The sequence below is a fragment of the Phascolarctos cinereus genome, unplaced genomic scaffold (genome assembly GCF_003287225.1).
Source record: "Phascolarctos cinereus isolate Bilbo 61053 unplaced genomic scaffold, phaCin_HiC Scaffold_3;HRSCAF=262, whole genome shotgun sequence".
NCBI lineage: Eukaryota > Metazoa > Chordata > Mammalia > Diprotodontia > Phascolarctidae > Phascolarctos > Phascolarctos cinereus.
In genome coordinates this window covers 12474255-12493642 of record NW_027555736.1, presented here as the reverse complement: position 1 = coordinate 12493642, position 19388 = coordinate 12474255, and the positions used below count along the sequence as shown (strand labels likewise).

The window sequence follows — 19388 nt, the reverse complement described above, 5'->3', positions numbered from 1 at the left end:
GAAAAGAATGGTGATAACCTGAAGAAGGCTGTATCCTAGAAAGAAGGAAAGAGAATATTTCAAGAAGAAGCATATTAATGACATTGAATGGTGCACAAAAGCAGGACTGAGAAAAGGGCCTTGTCTCTGGTGGTTATGGGAGAGCAGATTTGGTTGGGAGGCAGATGGAAAGAGACAGTGCCTACTCTATCTTCTCATTAAAGTCTCTCTCTAAAGGAGTATTGAAGGTACTAGGGGATAATAAATGGAGAGCATACCCAAGGGGGCTCGTGAATGACAGTATTAGAAACCTACCTTTCTCAGGGCTAACCCTGGTAAGTAGCAGCAGCCACTCTCTGAGAACTGGGATTGCCAATGTGAGTGGGAGGTGGGGGAGTGGCCCTGGAGGAGGTGTTATATAGGATACAGGGGATAACTGATGGATCGAGGTCTGGGAGGGAAGCAGGAGACCATGAGATTAAGAAAATGTCTCGTTGGTCAATGTGGAGATGCAAATCTGGGGAAGGACAGATGTGTTTCTGATGAGCTTCTGATGAGATGATGGTTAGATGAAGACATTTCCAGGTTGAGAAGATGGTGCTGATGCGGAGAAAAGAAAGCTAACACACATCACAAAACCAACCAGGCAACCCAAATAAGGTTCTTACTGTTTCTCATGAGGATTTCTTTGAACTCTTCCAGGTAAGTGATGTGAGTGGCTGGGGCCTCCTTGGGTCCTCGTAGCACCCCTTTCAGGCACTTACGACACATCAACCACACCCGGGAAATGCAGGTGCCCGAAAGTTCAGATTCAAGTGAGGCAAGGACACCCATCAGCCGTCGTGTGGTTAGGCAGGAGCTTATCTTTTGAAAGGGCCTATTTCACAGCTTCCGATGTTCTGCACTTGGGGTGACATCTCATGTCTAAGAGGAAGGATGTGCCTAGCGTTCTTTGGGGACAGTGAGCTCGTCTGAATCGTCTTGTCTGCAGCAGAATGAACCCCCCCCCCATTCTGTTCAGTCACAAGTGGGGAAAATTTGTTTTTCAGCCTTAGCCAGGAAACCCAGTGTGGTACTACATTGGAAAAGCCCAGTGGATTTGCTACTTGTGTGACCCCGATCAAAACCACTCAGCTTCCTCAGCCTTCAGCGACCTCAATAAAAATAAGGGCGTGGTGTTGGGTTAGGTTTGATTCGGGGTTGTTTTTATTTGTGTAGTCCTGTGTCTTCCCACTGTCGCCACCTTCCTCAAAGCCCCATACTCCTCTCTGGGCCTCATCTGCAATATGAGGAAGCTGGACCGGCAAGGCCCCTTTGGGCTCAAGCCTCCAGCTCTCACCTTTCTCACTGCATGGGCCAGTGGCAAACTGCCATCCACTTGTTCCTTCAGCAAACGTTTCTCGACCTTCTGCTGGTCTAGGCTGGGCTGTGAAGGCGATGGGTAGATTACAGATGGGCTTGTAGATTTTATGAGCTGGAAGAACTCTCCAGTCCAACACTGCCATCTTACAAATGAGGAAACTGAGGACCGGAAAATGAAGGTTTGGAGTCTGGTGGTTAAGTGGTTGAGTTGGGATTCAAACCCAGGTCCTCTGGCTGTGTCTCAAGTTCGGCCCTTGAGGAGATAACAGTGTTGGGGGGGGTCCAGCTGGGGCAGGGGCTCCTTTCTTGGAGGCAGCAATGTGGTTCAGAGAACAGAGTGCTGGACTTGAGTCAAGAAGACCACATACTTACTAGCTGTGTGACCCTGGGCAAGTCAGTTGACCGCTGTCTGCCTCAGTTTCTTCACCTGTAAAGTGGGGATAAGAATAGCACCTCCCTCCCGGGGTTGCCTGGAGGATAAAATGAGATGTTGTTTGTAAAGTGCTCTGTAAATCTTAGGCTACCATGGAAGCCCTAGCCAGGTCTAGAGGAGGAAGAGACGTTGAGCCTGCCTACTCCATCCCCTCAATCCTCCGACGAAGCCCGGAGAGAAATCAGTGACTTGGCCAAAGTCGTTGAGGTAGGATGAGGCGGATCCAGCCTCCGAATCAGTATAATAAAGAGTCGAACCGGTGGGTATCTTAGCCTGGTGCAAACCAGTGCCTTAAGGGAGCAGATGAGGAAGGGAGATAGGGAAGGCTTCAAGGGACCCAAGGGAGTTGGGCTGAAGGAGTCAGGCCGGGGAGGGAGGAGGCACGGGTGAATTTCAGCAGGAAGACACCGGGGAGGGAGACTGAAGGCTGGAAAGGCATTCCAGAACCCAGGCTGCAGTTCCTCAAGTAGAGTTGCCCCAAAGGCGTCACTCTGAGGGCCCCACCCACTCCTTTACATCCCACCACCTTTCCTTTTCTGCCAGAGTTCCAGAGGACCAGAGGGAAGCGGACAGAGAACCGAGGTCTCTTTGAGCCAGGATCTAGGGGAAGGGGGCCTCATCATGTCATGCGGGCCCTCGACGAAAGAGGGTGGAAGCTGGTCAGTTCCGCAGTGTCTCACATTTAGCTGGCAGAGACAGGAAGGGTTTTGAAGCGCAGGCTTACAACGGAGTAGATGGCCATTTGGGTGGTGGTGTGGACCCCAAAATGAGTGTGGCCTTTTAGCATCCAGGGAGGGAGGCTAGACCACTGAAGAACCTTGGCAGGGGCCGGAGCAGAGGGAGAATTGTTTCTTTTTTCTACTCCTCCCTCCCCCAAAGCGAAACATGGGCCTGCTCCTCAGAACCCCTTCCCCTGCCCAAGGAAGGCAAAACTGAGCCTGGAGGTATCCCAGGGTGTAAGAGTGAGATGAGCTGGGTTCTAATCCTGGCTCTTAGTTTCCGTGGGACCTTGCCCACTTTCCTCTCTTTTCCTCGGCTTCCTAAGCTGTACAAGGAGGGGTTTGGGCCCCAAGACCTCCGGGGACGTTTCCAGCCTTAACCCCAGAACCTGCTAAATCCCCCACAATGACTCACACACACACAAAATAGATCAGCTTTGGTTTCTCCATCACTGTTTTTCAGGCAACTTAGTATGCACGAGACAAAATAGTTTTAGGAGAATTTGTGCTCAGCGGGAAAAAAAAAATGACCCAGACCGTCACTTTTGGAAAGTGACGCAGCGTCCTCCTTCCCAGAAGGCCCGGCTCCCAGCGCCTCTTTTTGGACGGCGCGCAAAGCTGGGGCTGATTTCCTCTTGGACGTCCTGCCACGGCCTCAGATGTGACCCGACCAACGCAGGACTCTTCCTGTTCTCCCCCCGCGGAGCTCCCTCCCGAGGCTCCTCCGCGGGTCCGAGCCTCTTCTTTGCTTTCTCCCTGCTCTGCTCTGTCTTGGTCTCCAAGCCCAGGACTCTGGAATCTTAGAGAGGGCAGGGGCGCGGGTGTATCATGGCCTGCACCTGAACACCCTCCATGGTGTTCCCAGCCTCTGGGGGAATCCTCCAGTGACAGGGAGCTCACTAACGCAGGAAGAGGCCCACTCCCTGCCTAAAAGGGATGCTTTTAGGATTTTCTTCCTGACATCAAGGGCATGTGAGCCCCTCTGGAACTTCAGCTCTTTGCTTTGGATTCTCTCCTTTGGGTCCAGGAAAGAATGTAGTCCCACCTCCACACGTGGGCCCTGCAAGTACTTGAGGATAGCTGTCATGGCCCCTCAACGAGGCTCATCCTCATTGTCTCCTGCTGCATGTGCTGCGGTTCAGCAGTGTCCTTCCCCAAATACGGTACTCACACTGAAGAGACACTCCCGTGGGGGTCTGATCAGGGCAGAGACAGTGGAAGATCCCTTCCCTAGGGCCAGGTTCCTAGCATTTCTCAGTGGAGTCAAAGGTAACCGTTAGGATTTAGGGTAGTCATTTCACACACTGTTGGTTGGTATTGACCTTGTGGTCCACTAACACCCACAGATCTTTTTCAGGCTATTACTGTCAAGCCACTACTTCCTTCATGTTGTACTTGTGAAATCAATTTCCTGACCTCAAGTGTGAGACTTGTTGCTTATTACAATTGAGCTTATTAGATTGGACCCTTGATTTAGCCTAGACCTTTCAAAATTCTGACTCTGCTCTCTCTCTCTCTCTCTCTCTCTCTCTCTCTCTCTCTCTCTCTCTCTCTCTCCCCACCCCCCTTTCTGTCTCTGTCTCTGTCTCTCCCTCACTCTGGCTCTGGCTCTGTATCTTTCTCTCTCTTTCCCTTTTCCTCTTTTCCTCTTCTTCTCTCCCCCTCCCTCTCTTCCTTCCTGCCTTCCTCTTTCTCTTAATTCTTTCCTCCCCACCTCCCTCTTTCCCTGCCTCCTTTCCTCCCTCCCTCCATTCCTTCCTTCCTTTCACTCATTTTACAGAAGGGGAGACTGAGGCCTAGAAAGAGCCAGGATTAGATCCTCCAACTCCCAAATCCAGTCCTCATTCACTTGGACGGCAATAGTCCTGGGTTTTGAGGCCAACTCCAGCAGAACGGCCCCTCTGGGAGGTACTGAAAGGGTTTCTAATCCTGACCTGACACAACCTTGCATGAGTGGCTGTAGTCTGAGGACCAGCCTTGCTAGGGTCAGGGAGACTGGTTATAAGTGGTCTGTGTTGTTCATCCAAAACATATCACAATGATCCCCTCCTCTGTGGCAAAGGGGATATATTTGAGAGAGTGAACTTAGAGGGACAGTTGTGAATCTTTGATGCAATGGAATCAGTCCAGGTTCAAAAGGCTCAGTGCCTCGGAGAAGGTAAGGGATTCAGTTCAATTCAGAAAATGTTGATTGAACACCTACCACATGTATGGTGCTGTACTGGCTGTGGAGCATGCACAGACAAGGCCACCCTTTCCCCCGAGGCTCGCGCAGGCTGTAGGGAGTCTGCATGCCCCTGTGGCAGTCACTGGTTCTGCAGTCAGACAACAGGTTCACATCCTAATTTTTGATACTATCTATGTGACCTCAGTTTTGTCATCTGTAGAATGGGAGAGGGATTTGGACTTGATGGCATCGGAGGTCTTTCCAACTCTTATGATTCTTTGGTGCCTAGTGTGTGGAGAGAGATGTTAATACAGAGTAATTTCACAGGGAGGAAACTGGGAAAGGTTTTGTGTGGGCAGCCCTGATCTGTGCTGGGAAGGCAGCTAGGGATGCCAAGAGGTGGGCATGGAATCTTCCATGCTTCCACTCTGAGGGGAGTCTGCTCGGCCAGGCATGAGGGGCGATGCTCGCCGAGGAATCTCCTGGTCTCCCTAGTTTTTCAGTGAACTCTCCATATGTCTGGAAGTTCCCCCTTTGGGTCATTGCTCCTTGGGGAATTTTCAAGATGACATGGAGGTTATTTCAAAGAGAAAAAGTTTCTGTTAAAACAATTTTTAGCTACAACAGGCTGGAAAGTATTTAAAATAACTCTTGCTGGGTCATTCCCCCCATTCTATCCTTACAGGACAGCCTTTGATAACAGCCAGGAGAATGTGTGGTCAGTGGTGGGGGAGGAAGGAGGATGATAAGCTGGACAGGCAGCCAGGAGGGCAAAAGGCCTGAGCTCAGGCCTCATGAGGATATGGTCAAGGAACTGGGGATTATAAGCCTGGAAAAAGAGAACATTGAGGTGGGACGTGCCAGGGATCTGAAGGACTGGCTGACAGTGTGGGAGAGTCAGCAACATTCAGTCATTTACTAAGAGCTCACTGTGTGCCAGGCGCTGTGGTAAGCAGAGGGCATAAAAACAGCATGAGCAGCCCCTGCCTTCAGGGAGTTTACATCCTACTGGGGAAGGCAACATGCAAACAGCCGTGTACACATAACATGTGCATACATATATATACACACGTGTAGAAAGAATGAGAGATTTAAAACATATATATACATGTATGTGGACATGTATGTGTATATGTATGTGTGCACACACACATATATTTATACACTGTATATAACAAGGATTAATGATTTAGAAGACTGGAAGATATGAAGTGGCCAGGTTAGGAGGGGTTTTCAATGTCAAATGGAGTGTATAATTGGTCCTGGAGGGACTAGGGAGCCATTGAAGCTTGCTGAGCAGGGGGATTGTGGGGACAAGGTCAGATTTAACTTTTAGAAAAATCACTTTTGCAGAATGGGGTGGGGAGGGCATTAAATTCATCCTGCTAAGGCTCTTTGCAAATAGCAGCAATGGGTAGAAGTAGATTTCTATAAGGATAGACTTTCTGTAACCTAGGGTTATCTCAAAGTGGAATGAATTGCCTGGAGAGGGAGAGAGAATGAGGGAGATAGAGAGAGAGAGAAGAGAGAGAAAGGGGGGGAGGGTAGGAGGAGGGGAGAGAAGGAGAGAGGGAGAGGGAAGGAGGGAGAGAAGGAGAGGGAAGAGAGAGAAAGAGGGGGGAGGGATGGAGGAGGGGAGAGGAGGAGGGGAGAGAAGAAGAGAGGGAGAGGCAGAGGGAGGGTGGAAGAGGGAGGGAGGGAGGGAGGAAAAGGGGGGGAGAGGGAGAGAAATTGATTACTTCTTGTCGAGTATGTTACATGGAGAATCTTACTTAGGTGTAGCTGGATTAAATGACCTCTGGCTTTGTTTGTTCTGTCAGGAAGACAGGGCAGAGGTTTTCCTACTGGAAAGGAAGAATGGCGCGGGCTGCATTTTGGTGGAGAGTAATTTGTTCTGCACCTTGGACAAAGTCATGGTGCTTGGAGGCTTCATGATGGGTGGTGGAGGAGATGACTTTGCAAACTGCCAGAAATCCTGGATTCCCCAATGGTAATAGGTCAAGTAATTAATCAAGATGCATTTGTTAAGGACCTATGTGCCAGGCACTGGGCTAGATGTTGGGATATCAACGCTACATAGGAGCAGCTGGGGGTACAGGGACAGAACCCTGGGCCTGGAGTCAGGAAGGCCTGGGGTCAAATCTGGCCTCAGACACTTACTAGCTGTATGACGCCAGGCTAGTCACTGAACCTGTGTCTGCCTCAGTTTCCTCAACTGTAAAATGGGGCTAATAACAGCAGCTCCCAGGATTGTTGAGGTTCAAATGGGATAATAATTATTAAGTGCTTAGCATAGTGCTCAGCATGTAGCAGGTGTTATGTAAATGTTAGCTATTGTTTTTTTAAAGCGTAACCCTGGGCTCGAGCCAGAGCACTGGCATGAGACTTTTCATTGGCAGAAAGGATAATTACTATTGCTCAGTACCTGTGTGAGGGGTGGAGTTAGCAAGAGCTCAAGAGAGCTTCTTTTTCTGGCTTCCAGCTTGGGGAGAGGGCACACAAGGTTCCAGGGTTTCTTCAGGGAGAGATCTCTGTAAGCCATTTTTAGACAAACCCAAGTGGACTCGTACACAACCCTCGTAGACAACACACATTCCCTGTAAAAGAAAGACAAAAGCAGTTCCTGCCCCTCAAGGAGCTTCCATTCTATCACTCCCTGCATGGTGAAGAATCACCCAGGACCTACTTGTCGAGAATGATCTCGTGACTTAGAAGGATTTAATAGACCAGGATCGGTGGCTAGCCGATACTTTGTGGATTTTCAGCTTGGGAGCATCCCTGTTTGGAGACACCAACACGAAGCTGACTTTGTTTTCTCTTTATGAACAATTAGGCTAACAGAGGAATGGGGCGGACCCAAAGGGATCCAGTATAAATTAACCCCAGAGACAAAATCAGCTCTTTACACTTGGGGTAGGAGGCTTTTCTCTTTGGTAATCAGTTGTATTTTTTAATGAGTTTTCATTAAAATAATAGCTAGCCCCTGCATGATGGAATCTTAGTAAAGGTGGAAAAGTTATTACATACATCATTTCAATGAGAAGGCTTGTTTTTGCTGAGTAATCGCAAATGCTTCATTGAACTTGTCTTTAGAGCCTTCTAATGATAAAGTTCTTATGGTCTTTGGGAAGGGAGCTTCCTTGAAAGACTTCCAAAATCTCACTTTTCTTACTGATATTCACTTTAAGTTTTTTCATGTAGTCTTAAAATATTTATTATGAACATAACATTAAGCATCAATTCTACCAGATAAATTTGCTTTGTAATGACTTACATTTAGATCAATGAATCACAGTGCATAAAATGCCACAACAATTCCTCCAGTTCTTCTGTGTCTCCATCAGAATACCCCAGAGGTACCCACCATAGCCGCCCCCTCTCAGTGATGACATCTGTCCCCACAGGTTTGATTATCATCTTCATGCAGATGGTGCCCAGATCTCTGTATCTAGCCCTTGTCTCTTTCCTGAGCTCCAGGAGACCAACTGTCTAATGGACATCTCCATCAGGATGTTCTGTTTGCTTCTTGAACTTAACGTGCTCCACGGAGAACCCTTTATATTTCCTCCTAAGACTACCTGACCTCCCAATTTAACTCCTCTGTGGAAGATACCACCCTCCTCTCATTTCCCCAGGTTTGCAACCTTGGAGTCATGTTGGACTCTTCATTTTCATTGATCTCCTCTATCTAATCAATGGCCAAGTCTTCTCACTTGGACAACACATTTATGCCTCTCATCACATGCTATGGCCAGCTCCCTGGAACTGATTCACTTGACATTCCCCACTCAGTGTGTTCCACCTCGCACCTCCTGCCTTTGCTGCAACCCCCCCCCCTTCATCCTTACTTCCAACTCCTAGAGCCCCTTCTTGACTTCAAGACTTGGTAGAAGGACCACTTCTTCTAAGAGGCCCACCAGGATTCCCTGAGTTATTAGTGCTTCCCCTCTGTCCTGCAAACAAATACTCTGTATTTACACACTTGATAGCCCATTTTTCTCTGTAAAATATAAGCTCTTTGAAAGATGGTTTCATTTTTGTCTTCTTCAGTACTTAACACAGTGCTGGGAACATTAATAATGTAATGTAACATAATGCATGAAACATGACATAATATAACACAACACTAATATAATTAATATCACATCACATCCTATAGTATGTGATGTAATATGTATGGTATATTATAATATGAAATAACATGTGATGTAATATGTATGGTATTTTATAATATGAAATAACACACTATAACATAATATGCATAATAGTATAATACAATATAGTATAACACAATATAATAACATAATACAATATGACACAATGGGATGTGATATATAATATGTATAGTGTGATATGATATTTTATAACATAATAATATAATATAATAAGCACAATCTAACAAAAATGTAACAAAATCTAATATAATAAAGCATACCACAGCACATCATAACATAATATAACATAGCATAATGCTATATAGTGTAATGAGATGTGATATAATGTGATATTATATAATATGTATGGTGTGATATGATATGACAACACTACAATTAATATAAATAACACAACATAATCTAATAACAATAAATATGATGTAATGGGATGTGACACGGTATGATGTGACATGATATGCATGGTAGGATATGATATAACATAACACAGCATAACATGCCCTTTTTGAGTGAAGTGGAACAAATTTGGGGCATGTCCATTCCCAGGCTGTTGCCTTTTCCCGGCTCGGGGCAGTGTGTACTCTCCCTGGTTGGGTTCTTGTGTCTTTGCACTGTTCTGTAAAGGTCTTTCTTTCTTCATGTCCCTCCTCCTCGTCTGTCTTCATTCCATTGCACCGATGTACAACAATTTACTCACCCATTCTATCCTGCTGGACACTCATGGTGCTTCCAGGGTTTTTATTTTTGGTACTGACATATAATGTTGCTCTAAATGACTTTGGACAGATGGCCTTTTTGCCTTCTTAATAGCACTCACTCTGAGTTTGTATTCTCAGCCATGGGAATGACCTCCCCATGTGTCGAGGGCATCCTTAATGAAGGTACAAGCAGGGCATGGACAGGCTGTCATGAGAGATATGTGATAGCAGAACACATATTTCCAGTCCTGTGATTGGCTAAAAGGGGCACCACATTTTTCTTTTCCCCTAACAATCAGGAGAACAATCAGAGATGTGCCGGCCTGGAATGGATACTATACCTGGGGAGGTGTTGGGTCCTCTTGCACCATGGAGGTCTTCAAGCAGAGGTCGGACAGACCTTTGTCAGAGGCACCCTGGGCAGGACCCTTGTTTAGGCACTAGGGGAGGGCCCCCAGAGCTTCCTGTCAAATTCTGTAGGGGCATGGTCTCTGAGGTCATTTATGAACTTGGGTCCTTGGCTCTAAGCTTGGCTCATCTTCTGGGAGAGCTAGGATTCCAACCCAGATCCCCCAACTCCTGAGCTCACTCAGTGTTCTCGCCACCAAACCATGCTGTGCTACTCAGTTTGCCGGGGGATGTGGGTGGAGGAGGTGCAGTGGGGAAGCTCTGAATTTTGACCAAAACTTTAACTGCACTAGACATCTGGGGAGGAAGGGGATGAGAGAACACCAATGAAAGTCACCCACTGACCATCATCTCAGAAGGCAGTGTGGTAGGTCAGAAGTCAGCATTTGAACCTAGGTCCCCTGGCTACTGGCCTACCTCCTAATGAGTTTCCAGGTCCAGGTTCTTTCTCTACAAAACTTCCTCGTGGTGCCATCTAAGGAGCCCTGGATTGAGAGAGAGAGGTGACCTGGATTCAAATCTTGGCTCTTTCAGCTAACTGGCTATGTAGCCGTGGCCCAGTGAAATCGCTTCTGGGGTCTAACTTTCCAATCTGTAGAGAGAGGGGCTTGGAGTCACTGGTCCAGCTTCGTTCCACACCAAGGTCCTCTTCGTTACCACAGGCAAACAGAAGAAGAATCCTGGGCTGGGAGTCAGAAGACCTCAGTTCAAACCTCGACTCTGCTACTTAATACTTGTGGTTTTTTTTAATCTTAAGTAAATGACTTCCCTTCAATTTCAAAATCTCCAGAACTCACTGTTCATGCATCCCCTGTAGCCCCCACCCCCACTTCCTTATTTCTCCTTTGGCTTCTGTTGAGGCTACCAGCATCCTTCCAGGTATCCAGATTCTTCAACATGGAGCCATCCCTGCCTCTTCCCTAGTTGTTAGTGAGGCAGCTAGGTGGCCCATTGGAGAGTGTCCTGGACCTGCAGCCTAGGGGCCTTGAGTTCAAATCCTGATTCCTCCATCTACTACTATCTGACTTTGGGCAGGTTCCTTCCCTTCTGTGTGCCTCAGTGATGTGCCTCTCTGTAATGAAAGGGTTGGAGTAATTAGTCTCTAGGTCCCATTCTGATCCAATGGTCTGTGACCCCGTGCCTTCCATCTGCTAGGACAAAGTGAGTCTACAGGCTCCTTTGGAGCCTATCAGAGAGCTCTGCTTGGCTTATCTCACCCCTCCTCCTACCATGTGGAGCGAGCACAGTATTTGGAATACGAGCTCTTGGAATGGGTCAATGGCGACACCCACTTCTTGCTAATGGGATGGCATTTGCCCTCTTGGGCAAATGGGACTCTGTAGAGAGGCTGGTGACCAGCGCTATGGGCCTGCCAGAGGGCAGGGGCCCAAGGCCTCCATTTGTGAGAGGGCCTGGATGTTTGCTGGAGGAAGCTTCCTGCCAGCGGGGGAATAGAAGATTTCTCTCAGAGAACAGGAAGTAGCCTAAGCAGAGATGGCAAATATGGCATTGTGGGGAGGATCTTGGACTTGGAGCCGGAGAAGATGGGCCCAATCCCAGCATTGCCACTTACTCCCTGTGGCCCTGTGGGTTAGTTATTGCGTTCCCCCTCTGGGCCTTAGTTTCCTTCCCTGGAAAATGAGGGAGTTGGGCTAGACGGCGTCTAAGGCATCTCCCAGCTCTCAACCAAATGCCAGACACTGGTCTAGGCACCAGGGACACAAGACTTCCTGTGAGCTCCGAAGGAGATAGCCTTCAGAGGCTATGGCTACGTCAAAGCAACCTGCCCGGCCTTTCCTCAGGCAGTCCTGGCTGCTCATCGCTCTGGGCCAGCCCGGAGCCCACTGTCCGGCCAGGGTGTGACACTGCCCATTCTGCAGGGAAAGGACCTTGCGGATTATTGAACCCATCCTCCTGGTGTTTCAGAAGAAACTGAGGCCAGCAAGGAGGAAGCAACTAAACCAGATTCATAACGAATCAATGTTTGCTTGAAGACCTGTAGAGATTGAATGCGCATGAGGTCTTGTAGAAGCCCGTTCTGCTCTGGGACAGATCTTCATAGGAGGGCTCTGTTGTTTGGCTGTTTCAGTCATGACCCCATTTGGAGTTTTCTTGGCAGAGATACTGATGCAGTTTGCTATTTCCTCCTCATTTTACAGATGAGGAAACTGAGGCAAACAGGGTGAAGTGACTTGCCCAGGGTCACACGGCTAAGTGCCTGAGGTTGGATTTGAGTCTTCCTGACTCCAGGCCCAGTGCTCTGTGCACTATGGCACCCCTAACTGGCAGGATCCTCTGACATGAAGTTTAAATCACCTCTTTACAACTTCCTCCCCCCACTCCTGGTTCTGTCCTCAAGGGCTGAATCCTGTGTCCCTGTGATAGTTCTTCAAATAATTGAGGGTAACAGTCCCCCCTGGGCCTTCTCTGGTCCATTATAGTGCTTCCATTCATTGTCACATGGTGCGGACCCAAAGCCCTCCTCTGGACACTTTCCTGCTTATGAATGAATGGGTGAATGGATGAATGGATGAACCAGTGAATGAATGAATGTGTGAATGAATGAATGGATGAAATGAAATGAATGGATGAAAAGACATTTGCCAGTTGCTTACCAGGCGTATCCCCTGGCTGTGCTACAGTAGATACAGTATAAAATCAAATAATAATCCCTGCCCTCAACGTGCTTACATTCCAGTAGGGGACCAAACAAGATGCCCTTCTGACAGACGTGCATAGTCCAGTAAAACAAAGCCCTGGCTGGCCTGGCCTCCAGGGGCTGTCTCATTGTACATCCATATCCATGCCCTGTCTGCCAGCAGGTGGGCAGCGTGCTCCCTCTCTGGTCCTCCCACTCACAGGGCACAGCGCTGGGTGACCACTCCTCCCCCAACTGGAGAAGCTGGTTGGTTGTGAGACGTTACACTGTCCCTATTAGTTTTCATGTTCCTGATTTGGCTCTATGCTCTGCCCTGCTAAGCTCTTCTGGAATCTGGACTCCTCGGTGTTCCCTCCCTGTTCTGGGTGTTCTGAGGAGCCGCCATCTTGACCCCTCGTGGCCGGGTGGAATCCAGGTCTTCTGATGTGACCACCGAGGGCTCTTCTCACTGGGGTATGAGACAGGGCAGGCTTGTGGGTGGTTAGAAGTCTAGCTTGGCTGGAGTTTGGAGCCTGCGAAGAACCAGTGGCCCAATGCAAGGAGTAAACATTTATTAAGCACCTGCTGTGTGCAGAGTCCTGAGCTTGGCAACGAGAAACACAAAGATGGAAAAGTGTCCCATTCCCTACCATCTGGGAGTTGACATTTACTGTTAGGGACCTGGGGAAGGATAAAACCCATATGCTAATAACTAAAATGCAGGCGGCAGTGTGGTAGAGTGAGAAAGAGTCCTGGATTTGGAATCAGAGGGTCTGGGTTCAAATCGCAGACGTGTACGCTTAGGCAGGTCGCCAGACCTCTCTGTGCCCCAGTTTCCTTGTGTGTAAAAAGAAGGGTTTGGATTAGCTGGTCTCTTCCAGACTTTGATGAAATTAACGAAGGAACAGTGATTTAGAGCTGGAAGTGACCTTTAAAGGTCATTCACTCCAACCCCCTCCTTCCACAGATGAGGGCACAGAGACCCAGAGATGGAACATGCAGGTGGGAACTGTCGGAGCTGGATCTGAACCCAGGTCTCTGCCTCCTGTGGCATGTGGAGGGACTGGAGCCATCAGGGAGGACCTCCTGGAGAAGGCAGCCCTGGCTGGCTCTGCATGCCGGGTAGGTCAGGGCTCACTCTTTCCCCAGCCATCTTCTCTGGCTTTGATGACTGGTCCAGCTCCCCGGGGCAATAAGCAGAGGCTCCTGGGTGCCCCGACTTCATTTGACCAGGGGCATCTCCGGGATCAGGTAAGATCAGGCATCCCTCTGCCCCAAACTCTGCTCTGTGGGCCAGGGCAGGCTGGGCTGGCCAGTGAAGGACAGCACTGCCGCCGGGGCTGGCAAGGGCACCTGGGTCACAGTTGGAGAATGAGCTTTGTGTCCACTTCATGAGGCAGCCAGGAAAAGATGCCGCCCAAGGGGGAGGAGAAGGGGTCTCCTCACCTTCCCCCGCTCCTGCTCGGCTATTCAGGTTTGGCTCTGGGTAGAGGAAGGCCAGTGCATCAACCTGAAGGCTAACTCCCAAGGCTGGCTTCCCTGGGCTCAGCCATCCTTTTATGGGGCCTGTCTTTGTTCTAGGGATTACTTGGCCTTTTCTCTCTGTATATTGAATTGTTATTATTTTTAAAAGTTTAAATTAAAACATCTTTAAAGGTTAATTTAAAAAATTATTTTTTTTTCATCTACTTGTGTGATTTCCTGTAGCTGTGACCTTCGACATGGATGAGCTTTTCAGCTTGGAAGCATCGAGGGGTCCTGGGGTGGAGAAGATGTAGTCTCAGAGCTCACACTAGTCAGGAGACGAGCTATTTGCATGCCTCAGTTGCCAGGGAATTGTGTGGTTTGGAATGTGCATGCTGTCTCTTCTGCCCTGCTATGAGGCCCTTCGAAGGCCTGGTTTGCCCAGCCCCCCTATCAAGTACAGAGTCTCAGGCACAGGCCCAGACGTTGATGGCATAGACAGAATCACAGAACCTGGGTTCAAATCCTGACTCTGACACTTCATTCCTGGGTGACCCTGATGAATCACTTCATCTTTGTGGGCCCCAGTTCTGGTTGCTGTAAAATGGGGTGGGGTTGGACTAGGTGATCTTGAAGACTTTTCTCAGTTTAGCGATTTCATGATTCTGTAAGCCAGGCTGCACAGGGGTACGCCTCCTCTGGACCCCCTTCCCAGGCTTTCAGTCCTTGTGCGACTGGGCTGAGGAGCCAAGAGACTGGACTCTTGCCCCGTGCCTCAACCTTGTGGCTGAAGTCTCCAATCTGACTCCTGGCTGACCTGCCTCCAATGCCATCTCAGCTTATTGAAGAGGACCAGAATGGTAAAGTGACATGGCCAAGATCACACAGCTAATAAGAGTTTGAATTAAATTTGAACCCAGGTCAAGTTTAGTGGCCCATCCATTGCTCCATATTGCTAGCTGTGGTGGTGGAACTGAGAGCAGTGCGTTCCCAACTTAAGACCATTCTGTGTTCTAAAAAGCCACCTGCCCATTGATTTCTGGGAACATGGAATTTTTTTCCTTTTTTAAAAAAATATTAATTATTAAATTTATTTTTAGTTTTCACTATTCACTTCCATAAGCTTTTGAGTTTTCAGTTTTCTCCTTTTCCCCCCGCTCCCCCTCCCCAAGATGGCGTGCAATCTGATACAGGCTCTATTCATATTAAACATATTTTTACATTAGTCATGTTCTACAGAAGAATTAGAACTAATGGGAGGAACTATAAGGAAGGAGAAACAAAACAAAACAATGACAATAAAAAAGAGAGCAAATAGCCTGCCTCCCTCTGCATTCACACTCCACAGTTCTTTCACTGGATGTGGAAAGCATTTTTCATCATGAGTCCCTTGGATTTGTCTTAGATCTTTGCATTGCTGAGAAGCGCTAAGTCTATCAAAGTTAGCCATCTCACATTGTGGCTGTTACTGTGTACAACATTCTCCTGGTTCTGCTCACTTCACTCAGCATCAGTCCATACAAGTCTTTCCAGGTTTTTCTGAAGTTTGCTTCCTCATCATTTCTTGTAGCATAATAGTGTTCCATTACATCCATATACCACAACTTGTTCAGCCAGTCCCCAGTGGATGGGCAGCCCTCAATTTCCAGTTCTTTGCCACTACAGAAAGAGCTGCTATAAATATTTTTTTTCACATGTGGCTCCTTTTCCCATTTGTATGATCTCTTTGGGACACAGCCCTAGGAGTGATATTGCTGGATCAAATCATATGCACAGTTTGATAGACCTTTGGGCATGGGGGAACATGAAATTTACTCTCTTGATGAGCCAATAGGATCATGAGATTTAGTGCCAGAAGGGAGCTGAGGGTCCGTCTGGTCCACTCTGTACCGCCAATGAATCCTGAGTCTACTTCTTGGGACTTTGCTTAGAGACGTCCGCAGCCCTCGCCACACTGGTTCTCCTTGTCATGTCTGACATTGAGCCTAGAGCTGCCTCTGTGCATGTCCACCTTTTGCTGCCTGTCCTTCCTTCTGAGGACAAGCAGAATCGATTCAGCCCTTTCATCTGATTGTCCTTGATGACCCCACTGAGCTCCAGGACTAGAAAGAGACGAGGCCAGGGAGATGTTAGAGGGGGAAGTGGCCCTACAGACCACTTCAAGTGTCGGCCCTTGCTTCTCCTTAGCTCCTCAGTGACCAGTCTGCTATCCTGCAGCAACAAGAGAGCTCACAACATTCAGGTCCTGTGCTAGACATGGGGGGTGGAGGGAATAAAGATGAAAAGATGGCGCAGTCCCTACAGAACAGAGCTTCCCGTGTCCTGGGGGGATATACCACATAGGCGGATAAGAGTGATCTAAAGCAGAGAAAGCTGGGAACCCAGAGAGCTCTGGGCAAGCTGCTGTGAGAGAGGCTGAGAGCAGGTGGGAGACCCCTCTCCCACCCTTGGGCAGCTTCCTTGTAGGAGAATTTGCAGCCCATCTTGACAGATCCCCTGGGCTTCTTAAGAGGCTGCTTCCCCATCTCACTTCCTCCTTAGAAGCTTTCTGATGCAACATCGGCCCCAGGGCTTCCTTCTTCTTCACCTGAGGAAGTATCAGCCAAGCCATTTCACCCCCACAGCCTCTCTCCTTCCCCTTTTTGGGTTTCCTTTGCCTCACTTCCCCCTCTCCTTATTCTACTCTGCAGAACGTGAGAATGTAGGCAATTCAGGCAGAAGATGCCCAAAGATGTGACTTCTTCCTGGAGGTGGGTGGGTGGGGGGTGGGCTGATCAAAGTTAATCTGGCCTCTTTGCTAAAGATCAGCTCGGGCTGACTCAGAGCTGCCTCAGCTCTTAGAGAGGGTTCAGTGCAACCCCCTCACAGAGAGGGAAACTGAGGCACAGAGCGGGAAGGGGGCTGCTCTGTCAGGCTTGCTGATGACCTCCTGCCTGACTGCCAGATTCCACAGCCTTTCCTGAGGCTGCATTCTGTTTAGCCTCTCTGACACCTGGATACTTCTGGACCCTGCTCCCTTAGCTCTCCAGATCATGGATGGAGCCCAGAGGCCATCCAGTCCAGCCTCTCAATATACAGATGAGGAAATTGTGGGCCAGGGAGGCTGATGAGTTCCCTCAGGGTGTGCAGGTAGCAGGCATCAGAGACGGGCCTTGAGCCCCAGTCCTTGCTCTCGTGAGAGGCTAAAGTCTCTATCACTTTACTTCTGTGCTGGCCTGACAGCTCCTCGGTCTTGATAGATCATTGTCCTCCTCCTACCTGCCAACTGTGGGCACCCCCAGACTGTGTCCTGGGCCCTCTTCTCATTCCTCCAGACCTTTTTATCTTGGGGTTCAATTACCATCTTGATAACTTTCATTCCTAATGGGAGACACAGAGAGTCCACAGACATGTATGTTCACACAAGCTATGTCTAGGATAAAAAGGAGGCTAATAAGAGAGGAAAGCATGAGGTCTGAGAGGGATCGGGAAAGGCTTCCTGTAAAAAGAGGGATTTTATCTGGGACTTCTGGAAGTCAGGAAAGGCCATAGGTGGAGAATGAGGAGGGTACTTCTTCCATCAGCAAAACCTCAGCCCTGATGGCTAGGGCTGGGCTAGAGATGACTGCCCTTCCTCCCTGACTCAGGCGTGTCAGGCCAGCTTCTCTCTTAGGTTTTGTTTCCACTAACAAAACCCATTAAACCCCTTTAGCCTTGTTTTTATGACCAGTGCATTTGAAAGGAGGCGTGCTAGTAAGCTTCAGCTGGAAAATTTCTTCCAGAAGACAGTGCTTGGATCTATTGTAGAGCTTCTGATACCCAGGAATCTCAGCTTCTTGGCTGGGAAGACCCAGCCTCTGTTTCCTTTGCTTCATTAGGTTTTTAAGCCAAGATTCCTTCCAGTGTTACTGTTCCCCCCCCCCAACCTTAATTGTCCAATTGATAGCAGAATTTGAATCCAAGTCCTCTGGCTCTGGAGCACTCTCTCTTTTGCTTCACTGCTTCAAGACCTTCAGGCTTCTTTCCAGAGGATCTTTCAATGGTTCTGGTTATCAGACAAAGGCCTCAGGGACTGATGCTCCCTGAGGTCTCCTTCTGCTTTTAGGACTGACGTCTTTGGACCTGAGCTCCGGGATACTTGGTGAAGCAGGAACAGTGTCTTTCCCCAATGTTTCCCTATCTTCTTCAGGGCTTTGCAATCGATGTTGCTATGATACTGGATCTGCGCTCTACTAGCCGTGTGACCTTGAATAAGTCCTTTCCCCTCTGAAGCCTCCATTTTCTCATCAATAAAGTGAAGGGGTTGGATTACATGACATCCAAGGTCTCTTCCAGCACCAACATTCTAGACCCCAAAGTCTGATTGTCTGTCTGTGGGGAATCCCAATTGAATAACAGGATTAAGAACCAGCAGGGACCTTGGAGATTGAGAAGTTAGGGCCCAGAGAGGAGAAGGCACACAGATCAGGTGAGTAGGTGAGTCATGGTTGGAAATTTAGGTCCTCTGAATCCAAGGCCAGTACCCTGCCTGCTGCCCTACACCTGGAACTTAAGATCAGAGGAAGGAACTCAGAGGCCATTTAATTCACGCCCCTCATCTCGCACAGGACCAAACTCAGGCTGCCGTGGGGAAGTGATTCGCCCAACATCTCTCAGGGACTAGATGCAGAGCCAGAGTTCCCCAGCAGGCCAAATCTGATCCTCTTTCCCCTATACCAGGCTTTTGGGGACTTCTTCAGAATAGACCTCAAGGTCCTCAGTGTGGGTGTGGCTTTCCAAGCACGTGGCCAAGATAGTGGCATGAGCCTCTTTGCACATAGCAGGGCAGGCCCGCCATTGGGCCTGTCCTTGGAAAGGTCAGAGCTTGTGCTTGGCAGGGCCTTGCCATGGAAGAGCGGACTTGGCAGTCATCCTTCATGCTTCCTGAGTGTCAGGGTGTGTAGGGGTAAGTGAGCCCTACTCTGATGCCTGCTGGCTGGGTTACTGCCACTGAGTCCCCCCACTTTCATAAGCCTCAGTTTCCTTATCTGTAAAATAGAGATCACAGAATTTGAGAGATGGAACAGACCACAGACAGTGACAGTCTAGCTCAAGCCCTAAGTAAAAGGAATCCCATTATAACAGACCTGCAAAATGGCTGTCCACCCTTTTGTGAGATGAAGATAATACTTGTATTACTTATCTCCAGGATTGTCATGAAGGTCAAATGGGAAAATTTAAAGTGCTTTGAAAGCCCTGAAGTACTCTGAAAATGTCGGCTATTATTACCAGGGGAAAGTAAACAAATACTTTTCTGGTCAATCTAGGTAGAGTGATTTCTTTCCTTATTAAGACAAGAAGAAAAAGGAAGAGAAAAGAGAATAGGAGAG

At 48.5% G+C, this 19388-nt stretch overlaps 2 long non-coding RNA genes across 2 annotated transcripts; both read left to right on the top strand.

Annotated features, from left to right (window-relative positions):
* Window positions 1-1039: 1039 nt before the first annotated feature.
* Window positions 1040-6185, top strand: LOC110199948 (uncharacterized). The gene is made up of 3 exons (XR_013485145.1): window positions 1040-1520; window positions 1861-2433; window positions 2957-6185. It is a non-coding gene; the product is annotated as an uncharacterized LOC110199948 (long non-coding RNA).
* A 206-nt stretch (window positions 6186-6391) lies between these two features.
* On the top strand, window positions 6392-8684 carry LOC144456167 (uncharacterized). Its single transcript, XR_013485080.1, has 2 exons — window positions 6392-6650; window positions 8065-8684. It is a non-coding gene; the product is annotated as an uncharacterized LOC144456167 (long non-coding RNA).
* Window positions 8685-19388: the final 10704 nt, after the last annotated feature.